The sequence below is a fragment of the Vulpes vulpes genome, chromosome 7, assembly GCF_048418805.1.
Source record: "Vulpes vulpes isolate BD-2025 chromosome 7, VulVul3, whole genome shotgun sequence".
In the NCBI taxonomy this organism is placed as follows: Eukaryota; Metazoa; Chordata; class Mammalia; order Carnivora; family Canidae; genus Vulpes; species Vulpes vulpes.
This window is the reverse complement of record NC_132786.1, coordinates 41661269-41681441: the sequence shown is the minus strand read 5'-3', so window position 1 is coordinate 41681441 and position 20173 is coordinate 41661269. Positions and strand designations below refer to the sequence as shown.

The following is a 20173-nucleotide window of genomic DNA, read 5'->3' as shown; positions in this document are numbered from 1 at the left end:
AAAATAAAATCCAAAATAATTAGAAATATATATTTCATTTTAAAGAGCTAGCAATCCTGAGTTTACATAGGAGTTAAGGATTTGTAGTAGTAATCATTTTCACCATTTATTTTCCCAAGTAATTTTTATTTTGAGAAGTAAGACCGTACTATTTTTAGATAATGATCCGTGATTTTCTCTTACTTTGCAGTGCAATTAACTTCTCAAGTTGGTATACCATGCGCTAAATAGCTCCATGTAAAAAAAATATATATAATAGATTTTCAATAGATAGGCATTAAACAAATGAAAAATTAAAGTGGAAAACAGAAAAACTTTTAATACCCTGAGGTTTTTTTTTTTTTTTTACCCTGAGGTTTTGAATAGGCTAATATGTTTCATTTGTTCTGAGAAAGAGGCAATAATACGAGTAATATAAAAATTCTGCTCAGTATATCATTGTCATTAATATTAACATGGTCTACTTAAATAAATTTATTTGTGACTTAAAGACAAAATTTTATTTCATTCTAGAAGCATTTAAGAAAACTACTTTATTGAGAAACCTGGAGTGGCTCAGTTTGTTAAGTGTCTGACTTGGTTTTGGCTCAGGTCATGATCTCAGGATTATGGGATTGAACCTTTCAGTGGGCTCCACAATGGGCATGGAACCTGCTTATGATTCTCTTTCGGGGATCGCTGGGTTGCTCAGTGGTTTGGCGCCTGCCTTCAGCCCAGGGTGTGATCCTGGAGTCCCAGGATGGAGTCCCACATTGGGCTTCCTGCATGGAGCTGGCTTCTCCCTCTGCCTGCCTCTCTCTCTCTCTCTCTCTCTCATGAATGAATGAATAAATAAAATCTTAAAAAAAAAAAAAAAAGAATCTCTTTCCCTCTCTCTCTGTCCCTCTTCCTCTCTCCCTGAAAAAAGGAACCTATCAATCACAGCAACTTCCATTACATATGGAAATTTTCATGGTACTGATATTTCCCATAAGATGGGACATTTTTGACATAGTTTCTCAATTAGTTGATCATAAATGATTATATATAGGCAGAAACATATTCCTAACTAATACAGTAACACAAATAAGGTTGAATAAGCCTGAGTTTGGAAAATACTTTTATCATATACTTTATTCTTTGTCATTAACTACTGGTGGGCATGTGGCTGAAAAATAATACCATAAGGTATCTATCATTATATAAAGGGAGAGAGGATCTTTATTCTTCTTCCTGTTTTGGGAAATCACTTCCAGACCAATGACAGCACGTGCACCATGGTTAGCTGAACTGTGATTCATCTGGATATTACACAAGCTCCCAGACGTCTGATTTTGTGGTGATAATATGACTTGGGTGATAAGCTTCTTGGGATTTTTGGGTATACCTGCTATCATATGTGGAATTTAAGAAATAAAACAAATGAGCAAGGGAATGAAAAAGAAAGACAAACCAAGAAAAGGACTCTGAACTTAAGACAAGAAACTGATGGAGGTGGGTGAGGGGATGGGTGAAATAGGTGATGGGATTAAAGAATGCACTTGTGATGAACACCAGGTATTGTATAGAATTGTTGAATAACTATATTATACACTTGAAACTAATATTACACTGTATGTTAACTACAATTTAAATAAAAACTGACAAAGAATGATAGAAAAAATTTCTTCTAAGGCATATGATGCTGCTTATACTAAGCAGTAAGTATACTAAGTAGATTTTTTCTGTATCTGTTTTATGGTTTTCAGTAATACATATGTACTTATAAACTCATTGATGAATTGTTTCTGCTATCACTTTGCAGAAATGCTTCAAACCCTAAGACATTAATAAAAATATAATGAATCACTTTATGCCACTAAATACGAACATTTCGAAAAAATGAAAAACTTCATAGAAAAATATTGCTTATGAGAACTGACTTATAAAGGAACAATAACAACAAAAAACCTTAGGAGATTCAAAAACCACTAAATAAACTGAACCAGTAATCAAAAATACTTGCCATTAAAATTTCAAAAGATGATTGCTTTACTGATGAATCTATAAATATTTAGGAAACAAATACAGAATTATGAAAACTCTTCCAGAGAAAAGAAAAGAAATAAAACACTCATCAACTCCTTTTATGATGTTAACACCATCTTTTTAAATTTTTTTATTTTAATTCTAGTTGAGTTGACACATACAGTGTTACATTAGTTTTGGGTGAGTGATACAGCGATTCAACAATTCTATACATTGTGTGGTTCTCATCATCACAAGTGCACTCCTTAATCCCCAGCACCTATTTCACCCATCCCAGCATCCACCCCCATCAGTTTGTCCTCTATAAATCAGAGTCTATTTCTTGGTCTCTCTCTCTCTTTTCCCCCTTTGCTCATTTGTTTTGTTTCTTAAATTCCATGTGAGTGAAATCATACGGTATTTGCCTTTCTCTGAGTGACTCACTTCACTTAGCATTATGCTCTTAGCTCCATTCGTGTTGTTGCAAATGGCAAGATTTCATTTCTTTATGGTCGAATAATATTCCATGGTATTTGTGTGTGTGTGTGTGTGTGTGTGTGTGTATCTTTATTCATCTATCCATAGACTCTTGGGCTGCTTCTATAATTTGGCCATTGTAAATAATGCTGCTATAAACTATAGGAATGCATGTACCCCTTTGAATTAGTGTTTTTGTCTTTTGGGAGTAAATACCCAGTAGTGTGATTACTGGACTGGAGGATAGTTCTAGTTTTACTTTTTGAGGAACCTCCATACTGTTTTCCAGAGTGGCTACATTAGCACCATTTTAATACAAATACCTAAGGATACTGCAAGAGAGGAACATTATAGGCTAACCCCACTCATGAATATTGGTGAAAATACCCAGCCGTCAGTTCTCAGTACGATATTGAAGACTTGAACAACACTATCAACTATGTCATCTAATCACACATACGTTTCAAGTGCAAATGAAATATTACTTCAGGTTTCTAGCTCATGGCCAGAAACCAATGTCTGATTTTGCATACCAACTGTAAGCAATTATATAGGCTTTACCTGGTAGGCCTCATGGGGGAAATGCTGCTTTCCCCACAACAAGTCCCAGTTCATAGCTAACACATCGCAGCTTGTGAAGGAAGTTGCAGTCAAGGACTTCCAGCACTTCAGGAAGGCCATCCTTTTGAAGCATACCTGCCTTCCTAGTACAGGAGTCTTCATTTCTAGGTCTCTCTATCTGGGGGCTTCTACTGCAATGTTTTTCAGGCCTCCTTATGAGGGGGGAGAAGAGAATAACCTTGAATAGAACACCTTTGTCCACTCTCAGTGCTCAGTGTATTCCTACCCCTAGCTCTCTTTCCACCTAGGATCCCTCAGGTCCATAAAACTACAGGAGTCTTTCATTCGAGATCCTTTGACAATGAAACAACTTCCATGTCTGCACTGTCAAATTTATCCTGAGAATACAGGATTGAATGAACACTCCAAAATCAATGTAATTCACCATATTAACACCATAAGAAAGAAAAAAAAAACATGATAGTCTCAATAGATGCAGCAAGAACATTTTTCAAACTGTCACAATTATTTTTGAAGAGGGGAAAATAAACTAGCAACTAGGAATAGAAGGAAAATATTTATCACCTGGCAAAGGGCATCTGTGAAAAAGCCTACAGCTAACATCATACTCAATTGATGAAAGACTCAATGTATTCTCCCTAAGCAAGTGGAACAAGACAAAGATGTCAAGTCTCATCATTTCTATTCAATATTGTACTGGAAGTATTAGCCAGGGACATTAACAATAAGAGATAAAAGGCATCCAGATTGAAATGAAGTAAATCTCTCCTCATTCACAGATGATATGTCTACATCTTTTAGAATGTAAAAAGCTACTGGAACAAATATTTAAGAATAATTAAAGAATACATGATGAATATAGAAAAGCCAATTCTATTTCTACTCACTAGCAAAGAAAAATCAGAAACTGAAATCACTTATAAGAAGACATCAACAGATACGAAATAGTAGATATATTTCTGACCAAGTCACATACTTGGAAAACTATGATGCATTGCTGCGAGAAGTTGAAGAAGACCTATGTAAGTGGAGAAACATATGTTGTGGATTGATCACAAAATCTGTTTCATTAAGATGTCAATTCTCAAGGAGGGGGTAAAATGGCAGAGGAATAGGGGACTGTAATTTGTCTTGGCCCTCCAATACAGCTAGATAGTTATCAGATCATTGTGAACACCCAAGGAATCAATTCGAGATCTGAAAGTACAAATGCTGCAAGTCTACAAGTAGAAAAAGGACCACCTTTTCTAAGGTAGGAGGTGCAGAGACTTGAATCAGTGTGACATAGCTGTGGATATGGTGGTGGGAAGGGATCCTGTTTAAGGAGGCTACTGTGAAGTCTTATAAGTAGCAGAGGGCAAAATCAGAACTTTTAGAAGTCTGCTACATGCCTGACTTAAGGGTGCTCAGGTGGCAAAGCAGAGCAGAACCCCAGGTGTGACAGCATGGTCTGAGGATCCCCTGGGTTGCAAGCAGAACAGGTACTAAGTGCTGCACTGTTCCAGGCATGTGTGTGGGGAGGCTGGCTGAGAACAAGGAGGCTAGGGTGCTGGCTTTTTGCTCTGTGTTGCCATGAACATCAAACTGTGTGGTTGTGGGACTGTTTTCCTGGGATGGGTCTGGCAAGAGGCACAAGTGGGGGAGACCCTCCCTGGAAAGAACAGAGCAGTCAGGACTATAAGAGTCCTAGAAGTTGGAGTTTTGAAACTCAGTCGTGTGCCTGAGATAAAAAAGCTCAGTGACAGGCAGGATGAGCTCAGGGTTCTGACAGAAACCAGAAGACAAGAGGGATTGCTCCTTGGTGAGGGCTCACTGAAGTTTGGTGGGGGTGAATTTTCAGCTCTGGGTGTAGAGAGCCCGGCACTGCTATATTAATTCTACCCATCAGTGCTGAAAGTCTTTAGGGAGCAAAACAGTGCTATCTAGTGGAATCCAGAGTTGCTTACACCAAGCCCTGCCACCCTGTGTACTGGAGGCACGTTTCCACTGATAGAAGTCCACCTGAGAATCAGCAGAACAGGACCTTCCCCCAGAAGGCCAGCAGCAACAACTTGCTTGCACCAAGTTTACTGATCCTGGACGGCTGTAAAGCTTCAGGTCTAGGGGAAGACAGTATTCAGCCTCCTTTGGACTTTTCTTCTTTATTTTTTAAATTTTTTTCACATATTTTCTTATTTTTCAATTCTTTTATTTTTAATTTTATATATATTTCATGTATTTAAAAAATTTTGTTTCCTTTCATTGTATTTTTATCACATATATTTTTTTCTTTCTTATTTTGGGATCTAATTTATTTTTTTTAAGATTTTACTTATTTATTTGACAAAGCACAAGCAGGGGGAGTGGGAGAGGGAGAAGAGCAGAGAGCCCTATTCCAGGCTTGATCCGGACCCTGGATCATGACCTAAACCAAAGGCAGACACTTAACTGACTGAGCCACCCAGGTGCCCCTGGGATCTAATTTCTTTTAATAAGCAGATCAAAACACACCCAGGATCTAGTGTTTTGTTATTGTTGTTGTAGCTGTTTTTGTTGTTTTTTTCTTTTTCTTTCTTTTCTTTTCTTTTCTTTTCTTTTTCTTTTTTTCTTTTCTTTTTTTTTTTTTTTTTTTTTCTCCTCCTTTCTGGACAAAATGATGAGATGGAGCAATTCACCACAAAAAAAAAAAAAAAAAAAAAAAAAAGAACAGGAAGTTAGACTCAGAGCCAGGGATTTAATCAGTACAGCTATAAGTAAGATGTCTGGGGACTCCTGGGTGGCTCAGTGGTTGAGTGTCTGCCTTCAGCTTAAGGTGTGATCCTGGGTTTGGGGATCAAGTCCCACATTGAGATCCCTGTGAGGAGCCTGCTTCTTTCTCTGTCTATGTCTCTACTTTTCAATCTGTGTCTCTCATGAATAAATAATTAAAATCTTTTTAAAAAGTAAGGTATCTCGACTAGGATTTAAAATTATTATAATCGGGCAGCCTGGGTGGCTCAGTGGTTTAGTGCCACCTTTGGCCCAGAGTTTGATCCTGGAGGCCCCGGGATCGAGTCCCACATCAGGCTCCCTACATGGAGCCTGCTTCTCCTTCTGCCTGTGTCTCTGACTCTCTCTCTCTCTCTGTCTCTCATGAATAAATAAATAAATAAAATATTTTAAAAATGATTATAATCTAGTAAACTGGGCTTGAAAAGAGCACAGAAGATACTAGAGATTCCCTGACCATAGGGATAAAAGAACTAAAACCTAATCAGGCTGAAACTAAAAATGCTATAGCTGAAATGCAGTTCCAAATGGAGGCCATACAAATGAGAAGAGACAAATCAAAAGAATAAATCAGTGATATAGAAGATAAAATTATGAAAAAAAGATAAAATTATGGAAAATAATGAAGCTGAAAAGAAAATGGAAAGAAAACTATTAGATAATGAAGGTAGACTTAGGGAACTCAACGATTCCATAATGTGAAGTGTTATCTGCACCACAGGAGTTCCAGAAGGAGAGTGGGAAAAGGGGGCAGAAGGTCTATTGAATGAACTATAGCTGAGAACTTCCCTAATATGGGGAAGAAAACAGGCACTCATGTCCAAGACGCACAGAGAAGTCCTCTGAAAATCAACAAAAACAGGTGAACTCCAGGATATATCAGAGTGAAATGTACAAAACAGAAAAAGAATTCTGAAAGCAGATTGAGAAGAGTATTTAACCTACAAGGGTAAACATATAAGGCTGGCAGCAGATCTGTCCACAGAGACATGACAGGCCAGAAAGGACTCTCAGATATAAGGGCACGTGATTTTGATAGAGATGGAAAGGAATTCTGTGTAAATAGATACTTTTTCAACAAACTGTGTTAGAATATTATAATATCCATTGGCTAAAAAATGAGCTATATAAAAATTATCTCACCGTATTAAAATTTTATTTGAATGTATTATAAGCTAAATAACTCTTCTATATGGGATGCCTGGGTGTCTCAGCAGTTGAGCATCTGCCTTCAGCTCAGGGTCTTATCCCAGGATCTGGGATCTAATCCCACATCGGGCTCCTTACAGGCAGTCTGCTTCTTCCTCTGCCTGTGTTTCTTCTTCTCTCTCTGTGTCTCTCATAAATAAATAAGCGAATTTTTTTAGAAAAAAATAACTCTTCTATAAATAAATGTAGGAAAACAGGTTTTGGCCAAAGATTGCCCAAAGAATTCATAGATATGACATTGAAGGCTTATTTTAAGAAAAATAAAAACTATTTAGTTTTATCAAATTAAGAATATTTGCTCTTTGAAATACATGATAAGAGAATGAAAAGACAAGTCACACACTGAGAAAAATTATTTTTAAATATAATATCTATATATAGAATAGGAAAAGAATCCTCAAAAGTCAATGATAATTTTTTAAAAAGCAGAAAATGTTAATAAATAGGAGAAAGATTTAAAGAGACACGTCACCAAAGAAGATATGCAGATGGAAAGTAAGCACATGAAAAGATGCTCAGTACCATTCATCATTTGAAGAATGCAAAGTAAAACCACACTCTAAGATACCACAAAGTGATTGGCAGGTCTAAATAAAAAGTATGACCAAAGAAAGTCTTGGCTAGCATGTGTAGTGACTAGACTCTTGCTGATAATGGGAATATAAACTGTTAAAACCACTATGGAAAAGCTGTTTGTGTAAATAATACATGTTAATAAATTAAACATGCAGGTATCATTTGTTCCAGTAGATATTTGACCAAGAGAAATGGAAACATATGTCATACAAATAATTATGCATAGAAGTTTTGTGTGTCATTGCCAAATATTATAAACAAACCAAACATTTATCAAGATGTAAATGGATAAACATGTTGTGATATATTTATATAATGGAACATTACTCAACAATCAAAAGTAGTGAACTTTGATATGCATGACATGGATAGATATCAAAATAAATATGTTAAGTAAAAGAAGTTGAAAAAAATGGTATATTGAGATTCCATTACTACAGTATTATAGAAATGTAAACTAATCTCTACTGACAGAGAGCAGGTCATGGTTTCCTGATGATAGGAAAGAGGGCCATTATGGATAATTACATGTGTCAAATTAACCAAGTTGTATATTATAACCAGTTGTATGCTATATGTTTACTGTGTCAATTGCACAATTGATGCCAAAATTTGTGAAATATAGGAAGATCAAAATAAATTTTATTCATGGTTAAAGACCAAAAAGTCAAGTTTAAAAATACTGCATGCAGTATAACTTTTGAAATGCTTGGAAATAAACTTGACAAATATAGGGCTTAAAGATATATATATATATATATATATATATATATATATATATATTCGATTAATTTATAAAATTATTTTTTTAACAAGGAAGGGTGTGATAAAAAATCTGGATTGGTTATTCCTGGCAAGAGCAGAGGGAAGCAGAGGGATGAATTGGGAAGGAATGCCCAGGGTATGAGTATTCATAATATTCACCTATTGCATTAAATGTGAGGTTACATACAAATGCATAAGGAATGGCCATCAAAAAATGTCATGAGCCAAGAATTGTAATTAATTCAGTTCTTTATACTGGAGGTATCACCTATCAAGATTTTAACGAAGATAGAAAATAAGGAAGTTACAAAAGAATCAAAGAATGTTTCCACTTGCAAAGGTTCAATAACAGGCAATACTGAGCTATATTATTTAGGAGGGCATACAACAGTAGAAATATATGAATTAAAAAAGTATGCAATTCTTGCAACAGTAGAAATATATGAATTAAAAAAGTATGCAGTTCTTGCAAGGTTAGGATAATATTTGCTTAAGAAGTGGGGAATGACTTCGTGAAGGGATAAATGGGAGATATTGGCAGCACAAATATTTTATTTCTTAACCCTTGGCCCTTGGGTGATCACTTTGTAATTATTTAAGCTGATTATAAATATATATGTACACATATATATGTATATACATATGGGTATATATGTGTACATGTACATGTATATATCACAATTCAAAATGAAAAATACTACTTGTATTTTTTTCTTTAGATGCCTGATAAATGTCTAAATTGTGTTGTTCATTTTTTCTGTATGTTTATAGATCTCTGTTGACCTATTAATAGGAACTTAGAAATATTCCCACCATGATGAAGGACTGGTCAGTTTCCCCCTGCAGTTCTTTCCATTCTTTCCTTTTCTATTTTGAGGTTATAGAACTACATGCATAATTTTATGCATCTAATGACCTTCCTCGTGAATCAGACCTTTTGTCATTAGCTATACAATTTCTTTATCTCTAATAAAGTCCGGCTTTTTTATGGTGTGTTGTCTCACCAACTGTCTTTAGGTTCATATTTGCCTACTATGTATTTCAACATCCTTTTCCTTTTAAACTTCCTGTGAAGAGAAGGTTTGAGGTGCCTGTGTTAGTCTGCTCAGGTTGTCATAACGAAATACCACTGGCTGGGTAACTTAAACAATATAAATTTATTTTCTTACCATTCTGGAGGCTAAATGTTCAAGGAGAAGGTGCCAGCAGGGTTGATGTTTGGAAATCTCAATTCCTGGCTTGTAGATGGCACCTTCTTGTTGCCCTCACTGCTGCCCTCTCTGGCCTTTTCTCTGTGCCTGTGTATACTACACACAGAGATATCTTTCATGTCTCCACCTCTTCCGGCAAGAACTCCAGTCCTGTCAGATCAGGGTAGCACCCTTTCACCTTTTTAAATCTTAATTACCTTTTTTAAATCTTCTATCTTCAAATATAGACACATTGAGGGTTAGGGTTTCATATGAAGTCCTCCCTAATATATGCATTTTGGAAGGACACAATTCAGTCCATTTATAAAAAGAAATCCATAACAATTCCTTCTTATTTATAGACAGCCTTAGGAGTTATTTTATTTTCTATGAAGTCAAATGATCTCAATTTTTAACAGATAAGTATAGTGAATTTACATTTATTGTGATTATATATTTTGGCTTGTTCCTGTTTATCGTTTGTCTATTCATCTGCTTTTAAAATACTTGCATTTTTGGATTAACTGGTTTATTTTTTATTTGTGCATTATTTTCCCTGTGAATACTTGTATTTTCCCTGTGAATACTTGTATTTCCCTGTGAATACTTTATAACTAGATTACTAGTTATTTACTCTGTTTTTATTCTTTTTGTAGTTAGCTTTGAATCTTTACTGTGCCGATTTATCATACAAAAGTCTAAAGTTAAAAATACATCTTTACTACCCTGTAAATAGGATAATATCAAATATATATTTATATATAAATACATTTCGCTTAAAATGAAAATCAGAAATCTCTATGTGGGATTGACAAAATATCATGACTAAAATTAGTAATTTTAAATCCAGATACTAGAACCAGGCCACTCCTGCCTACATTCAAATCCTGGCTCTGCTGCTGATAACAATGTGAGCTTGGGTAAAGCACATAAATAGTCTATGCCTCACTTTCTCTATTTGCAAAATGGAGATAATTTGCTACATATCTCATAGACTTACATGGGGAATTAAATAATGAATGCATGTAGATTATTTAAAAGGTGCTTGGAACAGGGATCCCTGGGTGGCGCAGAGGTTTGGCGCCTGCCTTTGGCCCAGGGCACGATCCTGGAGACCCAGGATCAAATCCCACGTCGGGCTCCCGGTGCATGGAGCCTGCTTCTCCCTCTGCCTGTGTCTCTGCCTCTCTCTCTCTCTCTCTCTCTCTCTGACTATCATAAATTAAAAAAAAAAAAAAAGGTGCTTGGAACAGAGTAGACTTTTACTTTATTACAAATCTGAATTTGCTACTCCATGAGACTTCACTATTTTTGGAGGATTCATTTGATGAAAGAATGAATGCTGACTTTCCATTTTTTTAAATGACTTCCTACCTGGACTCTGAACTCAAAGCAGATGCCCTATTATGCATACAGAAGGCATAATGACATATCCTGAGCTTGGGCAAGAATAGCTCAGGATAGGATTTCCTACTAGAAATGGAAAATAAACATGGTTATTACATTTGGAAACATTACTATAGGTCACAAGAGTTTTTCACAATTACACACGTCTTTAATAAAAGATATTTTCAGAGCCATTTGATTGTATATAGAACATAAATATCTAAGATATAATCCTTATGAGGCACCTGGGTGGCTCAGTCAGTTAAGTGTCTACCTTTGGCTCAGGTCATGACCCCAGGGTCTGGGATTGAGCCCCTCATCAGGCTTCCTGCTTAGTGGGGAGCCAGCTTTTCCTGCTGCCTCTGCTCCTGTCCTTGCTTGCATGCTCTCTCTCTCTCTCTCTCTCTCTCTCAAATAAATAAGTAAAATCATATATATCCATATATATATATCATATATATCCATATATATGATATATATACATATGATATGTATTATATATATTCCTTATATTCTGTGGTTCCCAAACTTCTTTAATCAGAGGATCCCCTTTTTGTGAAATATTTATTAACAACTGAAGGAATACTTCAGTGTTTATCTGACATGCTTTGAGAAATGCTTGTCCAGGACATTAATCAAGCAGCTATTTAGTGTGTACTTAATATGTGCAAGGACACAAGTTCTACATAGTTGGGATGTAGTAGTGAACATTGCAGACAAAAATTACAACTTTGAAGGAGTTTTCATACTTCTAAGAACAATATTGTTTAAATACTGAAGACTTTTGAATACTTGATAGCTAATACTATGCATTGAGTCCAATTTTCTGCAGTTTGATAGGAGTGTATAATTTTTAATTGAAGTGAAGAATAATGAATTTTACTTTGAGGATTTTTTTAAGATTTTATTTATTCATGAGCGACAGAAAGAGAGAGAGAGAGACACACACACACAGAGACAGAGACAGAGGCAGAGGGAGAAGTAGGCTCCATGCAGGGAGCCTGATGTGGGACTCAATCCAGGGTCTCCATGATCACACCCTGGGCTGAAGGTGGCGCTAAACCACTGAGCCACCTGGGCTGCCCTGAGGATCTTTTTAATGTTATCATATACTTCTTAAGAAAAATAGAACAACCCTGGCACCATCATAATTTCAAAGCTGACATTTAAAATTGGATCTTTTAAATAAATTTAAAAAATAAAATTGTGATTTTTTCCCCAAAATGTTTATTTTAGAAAAAAATTGCTTTTTAATTCTTCAATGTATTCAATGTATCAATAATACCAAATTATAACTTCAGTTAACCTACACTAAGATCTTCCTCTCATATTAATATTTAACATAATTTTAAAGTAAAACTCTAAATAATGATAAGTAACATAAATTAACAAAATAAAAGGACATCATTCTTGTGCCCTTCTGTGTTTCTTCCCCCAGAGTGTCTTGTTTTAATTTTTTCTTTTCATTTATACATTCAAGCATTTTCTATTAATATGTGTCCTACTATTGTCTTTCATAATCTTTGATACTCTTGAGAATCATTCCAAGTATTTTAAGCATTTTTTTTCATATAGATTTTCTAATGTTTAATGTTAAACAGAGTCACTTCTTCCTTTTTAGAGAAAGGCATTTTATGTAGGTGAGGGAAACGACAAAATGGATCCACAGCCTTAAAAATCTCAGAAAGGTAGCTCTCAAAATGTACAACTTGCTAACAAGCATAAAAATGAAGGATATGCTAAAAGGTCATTTCCACTCTAAGCTTTCATCTGTTCAAAGACTAGCCCTGTGGGAACATTGGGTGTCTTAAAAGACAATAATATTTTGATGATTCCAGGAGTTAGACTGGAAAGGCAAAAAACCTAGGAAACTGCAGTTTCACACCAAATTCACATGGAAGAGGAATTAGAGACATGTTTCAGAACCAATGCAATGTCCTTAAAGCATGGAGATACAAGTTTATTAATAACACTAGGGGCTTGTATTTTCCAGTATGTGGAAAGAAAGTCAATTTAGAGGAATGTTCAACAAAGTGATCAACCAATGCCTGATTTACTGCATTTCAAATCTATTTGATCAAGAAAGGATTTGGCACAAGACTAATGTGTGCATGTGTGTGCATGCCTGTTTAAGCTGGCTAACTAATTCATTTATTTTTATGTTGGAATATTTTCATTTGACTCTATTTAAGCCAGGGAAGGAAGGAGACATAAAAAGAAATGGAACTCTTCAAAAGCAGTGATAGTTATTTTTTTGAATCCCCCTACAATATCATTTTTCCAGTAAATAGAAATGAGAATGTACCAGCTGAGGGTTTCTGTAGCCTGGGTAGAGAAAACTTAAATGAAAAAGTATTGAGTCACCTTCCTTTGAGTTGTATGTTGAAGTTATTTATATTCAGTTACTTCCCTGTATTCAGAATCAGCCTTTTATTTGAACTGTATTCATCACGGAATTGTGATGACCAAAGTTTTCTTTTTGTATTAAAAATGGCATGGGCCAGGGAGAGACCATAGAGGAAAGTGTACTCTTCCAGGGCAAAAAATATCTACTCTGCAGGAGGAAATCCCACCATGGGTTATATTTATGGTTTTCCATTTAGCGTTTCTTTGCACTCTTCTTTTAAAAACCTATATATCCCTGGATAGAGTTACTCATGCAGACTATAAAATCTGAGAGTGGATGAATTTATGGGATCTGTGTGGGGCAGCATTGGAACACAGAACTAAAACACATAGGAACAAATGACAAAAACAGGGGGAAAATGTCAGAAATAGAAAGTAGAAAAGCAGTAGACAATGATTTTATTATTCCTAATCCTGGTATGTATCATTTATTTAATTGACTCATTGTATAAACTCATGAATGTCCACATTTCCCCCTCCCCCAAAATGAAAGGTGATATCTCTGTAACCCCAAAGATAATTTTCAGCCAAAAATGTTATGAAATCAATTTACTTCCTTATATTTCCTGGTTTGAATTCTGCTCTGCTCTAATTCACTCTATGAGTTCAGGATGGATGGTGATGTGTGTTCATGTGTTGCCCTGAAGACAGAGCCTGGAGCAGATAGCCCACCAGAGAAGAAAGGTACAGAAATGGCTCATATAAGCCCCTCTCCTTACCTCTAAAACTGAATGACTTAAACTTTGTTACTTTACCAAGAAGAAAGGAATATAGCATTTAGAGTCTACTAATAAGCAGGAAGACATACCCTTCAAGCATGTAAGAGTTCCCTAGTGGCCTGAAAAAGCTACTGCAGTTTAATACAAGAATATAACATATACACAAGAAGAGCTTGACTCACCGCTTTGTGAAAGGCTGATCAGTATATTTACAGAGTGCACAAGTGTAAACCAGTTGATTTTAGCTTTTGTCAGTTTTATTGACACTGTTTTCTTCAGACTTTTCCTTACTATCACCAATTAGAAAACAACAACAACAACTTGTTCATCTCTCTGAAAAATATAGTTTCATATTATAAGGGCAAGTTAAGTTTGAGCAGGGTAATGATGACTTTCTGTAAAGCAAAACTTGGACTAGATAAAGTTAAACAGGAAAGGAACATTTTATTGAGGGCTATTCCAGTAAGGTAGAGAAGCCAAAGCTCTGTCTGAGCTCAGTTCCACTAAAACAAGGATTGGAGAGTTTTTAAGGCATAAGGTAGGGAGAGGTGGGTGGGGAAAATTGTAGGCCGTCTATATTTGCTAGTTGATCTTACCCCAAAAGAAAGTAATTTTTCATATTTTCAAATTTTCATATTTTTCCAACTTAGAGCAATGTACACAGTGGGCTAGGGTTCTACTGGCCACAGAAGATATGAGAAAGGGTCAAGAAACTTCCTTGATAATTACATGTGAAAGAGGTGGTTCCTAGCCCTTGAGAAAGACAACCTTAAGTTTTAAAACTGGCAAGAGATGGGGTACTTGGGTAGCTCATTCGGTTAAGCCTCTGACTCTTGATTTTAGCTCAGGGTCATGGGATTCAACCCCAAGATGAGCTCCATGCTCAATACAGAATCTGCTTCTCTTTCTCTCTGCTCCTCCTCACCCCCAACCACCCTGCTCTGTCTCTCTCTCTCAAATAAAAAAATAAATAAAATCTTAAAAAATAAATAAAATAAAACTGGCAGGAGGCTTTTAAAATGATTTCCATCTCGGGGCAGCCCTGGTGGCATAGCGGTTTAGCGCCACCTGGAGACCCAGGATCGAGTCCCACGTCAGGCTCCCTGCATGGAGCCTGCTTCTCCCTCTGCCTGTGTCTCTGCCTCTGTGTGTGTGTGTGTGTGTGTGTGTGTGTCATGAATAAATAAAATTCTTTAAAAAAAATAAATAAAATAAAATAAAATGATTTCCATCTCAAAGGGGCAGAGAAAGAATGTACAATTATTACTTCCCTAAAGTAAATGATCTAAGAGAAGAGAGATCAGGATTTAGGGGCAGGAAGAAGCCTGTTCATTAGTTGAGCTGAAGGTATTGGAATCTAGTTCAAACTCCAGATTTTTTCCAAGAATGTCTTTTTTCAAAATCTTAGAGTTATAATCATCACTAACATCAGAAACAAACAAGCTCAGGGGGTTTAGTAAATGCTAGATACTGTGCTATGATTTGGATGTGAATAAGTATAAAGTGTGGTTGCTCTTCTCTAGAGGCTTTTAGTCTAGAGCATCAGGGGGAAATTAAAAGATTAAATGATCAATCAATACAAGGTAAGTTGGTATATTTTAAATACCTAATAAGAACATTGAGGGTCAACTATAGCCAAATTTAAAAAAAGAAAAAGAAAAAAGAAGTATGGCTAGAAAAATCTCTGAGAACTCAACAAGGAAGAGATGAGTCAGGCATGGAAGTGAGATTGTATACATGTGAGGTTATGTTGAATTAAGCTTTTAAAGGGTATTATTTATGATGTCATAGGCTCTTTATAAATATATACTCAACAACAACAAAAACGGGCCAGATATTCTGGATGTAAGTATAACTGACTCGATTATGGGTTTCAAACTGAGTTCCTGTAACCCTGGAGTTCCATGGAGTACCAGAGCATCACAGAGCAATTCAAAGTGAGAACATGGAGTTTTAGTGCTCCTTCCTCACAACATAGTGGCTCTGTTTTCATGTCTTCTACTTGGGGGTGATAAGTTTCTCTGGAAAAAACAGATTTCAGTGCTTTAAGAAGGAGCTGAAAGCTGTGGAAAACAAAACAAAACAAAACATTCCACGTTGAGGAACAATTATGTGTAAAAATAATCTTTGTGGAGATGTTCACATTTGTAATTATGCACCTCTGCTCTACCTCTTTTGCACAATTCTTGCCTTAGGCTGAATAACTAAACATTTTTCCTTCATAATTTGTGTCCTACCATGGTATGATGATGCCGTCTTTGGTGGTCTTCTGAGAGGCAGGGATGTGGATAGAGAATGAAAGATATAAGCACAGAGTCTGAAAAATATCAGAGTTATACCTGTAAGTGGGTCATATCCTCAGGGACTTCCAACACTTATTGGTACAATAAAAGGCAATGGGACCTAGAGAGACCTAGAGGACCTAGAAGTATCGTAATTTAGGCAGCTGCCACCCCACCAGCAACAATTCACAACTGATGTATACTCACACACACTTCATATATGAATTGTGCTGCCAAATAAACTGAATATAGTAGAAATGTAGGTTAGTACGATGGGAAGCTGTGATGACTGGGCTGGGGCCCTTGGGTCCATGTGCACTTCTCTAGAAATAAAACTTGATTTTCAAAATTCTCAGTGAGATCTAAAGTTATAGGTAAAGGTTTTTAAAAATAGGGTTGGGTTGTTAATAAATCTACTTATTTTACAATGGTATTTTACTGATATGTCCCAGGGCAAGCAGATTTTGAATATAAGAAGAATTTAGAGAGGAAGAAAAACAGAATAATGTGGATGCATTGAACATCCCATTGAAAAACTTTACACCTATCCTGACACTCAGATGTTCTCTCAGGGTTTAGGAGAGAAGAGATAAGCCAGGGGCAAGGAAGCAAGTTAATCTTCTTTTACAACTTTTCTTTGGGCAGACACGTGACTGCTTTTGGTTTGAATAATAACCCAGACAAACTGACAAAAACCCATCTAGAAAAATGATCTCAGGCTAGTTTTATTTTCTAAATTCCTTTCTGTTTTTCTGATTTCTAGTATGTTGTTCCTTTCTCCAAAAAAGAGAATGTAAAGCACTAGCTATTTACCAGGAGGCAAAATGAGCAGGTTAATCTCCTTTCTCTCCCACTTCCCTCCCTTATCCCCAGACTCCTTCACTTTACCTCTCTTCTTTTGTGGGAGGTGGTATATTCCTCAAGCAAACTCCAGGCTAGAGTTTCTGCACTGTCTTCATTTAAGTACCGAGGAATGAAAGGAACACACGCCCCAGGAAGTTTAGCATTTCGCCTCTCTTGCTACCAAATATAATTCAAAGCAGTGACTGATTCCTAAAGCCTCAGAAGTGCAGAAGCTTTTCAAACTTATGGGTGGCATCTTTCTCTCTGCATCATCATAAACTTCGAACTTTTGCTAAAAGAGCTCACATCTCTTGATTAGAGAACTTGAAACTACAGGGTAAATTATGCTTTATCATCTCAGTTTGGCAAAGCCCAGACCCCCTTACATTCATTCAGAAGAGGGTTTCAGACAACTCTTTTGTAAACAATCTATTTTATAGGTGATTTCAATACTATTTGATGTTGCTGGTTTTGTTTCATGGGTCCTTTTTAATTGGTAGTATTGGCGTCCTGCATTAATTTCCTAATGAAGGTTGCCACTTAAGAAAAATCCAATAAATAATTAACTGGCTGAAATGCAGTTGAGATCTCATTATCTATATGTATTTCAATGGTGCCAGAATTTAGCTTCTGTACAGTGTTCTCTTTCAGCAATGCCTTTAAAGGACCCAAGGTACTTTTCATTTCGGAGTGCTCATAAATGAAGGACCTAGTACCCCTCCCTCTGATTTTCTGAAACATGGAAAAGACAGCACTTTATGTGTGGAGGTAAAATTCTATATGTTCAGAAACAGGGTCTTCTCCAACACAAAAGGCATCACTAAAGAAAAAGTCACCCCCTGTGGCCTTTTCATTTTGGAGGATTGGGTCATGTGGTGTCAACCCTCATTTACTGTCTTTGTAGTGGTCTGGTGGGGTTAGGAATATGCAAGAGATGACTTAAAATAGAAGAAAATAATATTGCTGGTTAATATCTACTTCCTCCAAGTTCCTTTTTGGGTAGGAGATTCTCACAACTTTAAACCCAGGTAATACAAACTTATATAAGAAGTAAGAGAACAGTGAAGAAATTATGGAGCTAAAATAGTGGCAGGCTTTATTAAGCTAAGTCTTTCTTATTTTTAATGTAATTTTTTAAAGATTTTATTTATTTATTCATGAGAGACACAGAGAGAGAGAGAGGCAGAGACACAAGCAGAGGGAGAAGCAGGCTCCATGCAGGGAGCCCGATGTGGGACTCAAATCCGCGAACCCAGGATCATGCCTTGAACCAAAGGCAGACACTCAACTACCAAGCCACCCAGGCATCCCTAGCTAAGTCTTTCTTTTTAGAAATGGAAGAATCAGGGATGCCTGGGTGGCTCAGCGGAGTTGAGTGTCTGCCTTTGGTTCAGGGCATGATCCTGGGTTCCCGGATTTGAGTCCCACATCAGGCTGCTTGCATGGAGCCTGCTTCTCCCTCTGCTTGTGTCTCTACCTCTTTCTCTCTGTGTCTCTCATGAATAAATAAACAAAATCTTTAAAAAACTTACATTAAAAAGAAGAAAGACTTGGCTCTCTGCTCCTCCCCATTCGACAGACAGCTGCATCTGCTGGTGCAGTGCCAGCCACGTCCCCGAGACATGATGGTGAAGGTCGGAGTGAACAGATTTGGCTGTATTGGGCGCCTTGGTCATCAGAGCTGCTTTTAACTCTGGCAAAGTGGATATTGTCGCCATCAGTAACCCCTTCATTGATCTCAATTACATGGTGTACATGTTCCAGTATGATTCTACCCACGGCAAATTCCACAGCACTGTCAAGGCTGAGAATGGGAAACTTGTCATCAATGGGAAGTCCATCTCCATTTTCCTGGAGCAAGAACCCGTCAACATCAAATAGGTGATGCTGGTGCTGAGTATGTTGTGGAGTCCACTGGGGTCTTCACCACCATGGAGAAGGCTGGGCCTCACTTGGAGGGCGGGGCCAAGAGGGTCATCATCTCTCTCCTTCTGCTGATGCCTCCATGTTTGTGATGGACGTGAACCAGGAGAAGTAGGACAACTCCCTCAAGATAGTCAGCAATGCCTCCTGCACCACCAACTGCTTGGCTCCTCTGGCCAAAGGTCATCCATGACCACTTTGGCATTGTGGAGGGCCTCATGACCACCGGCCATGCCATCACTGACACCCAGAAGACCGTGGACGCCCCTCTAGGAAGCTGTGGCGTGATGGCCTAGGGGCTGCCCAGATCATCATCCCTGCTTCCACTGGTGCCACCAAGGCTGTGGGCAAGGTCATCCCTGAGCTGAACGGGAATCTCACTGGCATGGCCTCCCATGTCCCCACCCCCAACGTGTCAGTTGTGATTCTGACCTGCCGCCTAGAGAAAACTGCCAAATATGACGACATCAAGAAGGTGGTGAAGCAGGCATCAGAGGGCCCCCTCAAGGGCATCCTGGGCTACACTGAGGACCAGGTTGTCTCCTGTGACGTCAACAGTGACATCCACTCTTCCACCTTCGACGCGGGGGCTGGCATTGCCCTCAATGACCACTTTGTCAAGCTCATTTCCTGGTATGACAATGAATTCGGCTACAGCAACCGGGTGGTGGACCTCATGGTCCACATGGCCTCCAACGAGTAAGAGCCTCCTGGACCACCAGCCCCAGCAAGAACAAGAGGAAGAGAGAGGCCCTCAGCTGCTGGGGAGTTTCTGCCCCAACTTAATCCCCCAACACACTGAGAATCTCCTGAACTCCAATTTACATCCTAGACCCCAAGGAAGGGGAGGGGCTTGGGGAGCCCTACCTTGTCATGTACCATCAATAAAGTATACTGTACCAGCCAAAAAAAAAAAAAAAAAAAGAGCTTAATAAAGCCTGCTACTATTTTAGCTCCTTCATAATTTCTTCACTGTTCTCTTATTTCTTATATAAGTTTATATTACCTGGGTTTAAGGTTGTGAGAATCTCCTACCCAAAAAAGGAACTTGGAGGAAGTATATATTAACCAGCAATATTGT

The 20173-nt window shown here is 37.4% G+C and overlaps 1 pseudogene; it reads left to right on the top strand.

Annotated features, from left to right (window-relative positions):
• The first annotated feature begins 18794 nt into the window (after positions 1 to 18794).
• Positions 18795 to 19890, top strand: LOC140599492 (glyceraldehyde-3-phosphate dehydrogenase-like; annotated as a pseudogene).
• Positions 19891 to 20173: the final 283 nt, after the last annotated feature.